Source organism: Microtus ochrogaster, chromosome 15 (genome assembly GCF_000317375.1).
Source record: "Microtus ochrogaster isolate Prairie Vole_2 chromosome 15, MicOch1.0, whole genome shotgun sequence".
In the NCBI taxonomy this organism is placed as follows: Eukaryota; Metazoa; Chordata; class Mammalia; order Rodentia; family Cricetidae; genus Microtus; species Microtus ochrogaster.
This window is the reverse complement of record NC_022017.1, coordinates 10,537,377-10,538,077: the sequence shown is the minus strand read 5'-3', so window position 1 is coordinate 10,538,077 and position 701 is coordinate 10,537,377.

Here is a 701-nt window from a genome sequence, read left to right as displayed (position 1 = left end):
ACCAAGACTGACTGCTAATGGAGATTCTATTTCACACAGAAGGTATTTCTCCCCCACATCTAAGTTTTGCCAAGGCTTACATCTCTTAACTGTTGAGGTGTGCAGAGCCAATCCATAGTACCCAGCTCTGGCACAGAGGTCACTCCCTTGGGTACATCTGGCTGCATATACTGGAAAGAATCAGAAACATTCTAAAGTTCAGCCAAGAGTGTGGCTGTGAGGAGGTCTGCAGGTACAGAGACAGGCCTGGGTACAGAAGCAAACAGGATGAAGGATGTTTCTGATAGACTCAGCCTCTCCATAGAGATGTTCTGTTTGGGCATGGCTTCCCACCTTGCTTCCTGAATCCTCCATGTGCGTAATCCTCCTGTTTAGACACCCTAGCCTCTGTTTGTCCTTCTGATGGGGAAAGCCAGGCCTTTTCAGTCTTGCATGCTGTCTCTACCAGGATCACAGAGGTCCTCAAAGTACCTGTCATTGCCTGGAGGTGCCATGGGAGCTCCTATGAGTGGGGCCCAGACAATGGTTGTGTCCTTGCCTATGTGAGCAGATGCTTCATTAGAAGCATGAGTAGTGTGAATCTTTGGCACTGTGGCCATTTTATGCATATGAATATTTATAAGAACATTTATTTGTGTGTGAGAGTGCATGCCCGTGCTATGGCATGTGCCTGGATGCCAGAGGACATCTTTTTTTTTTTT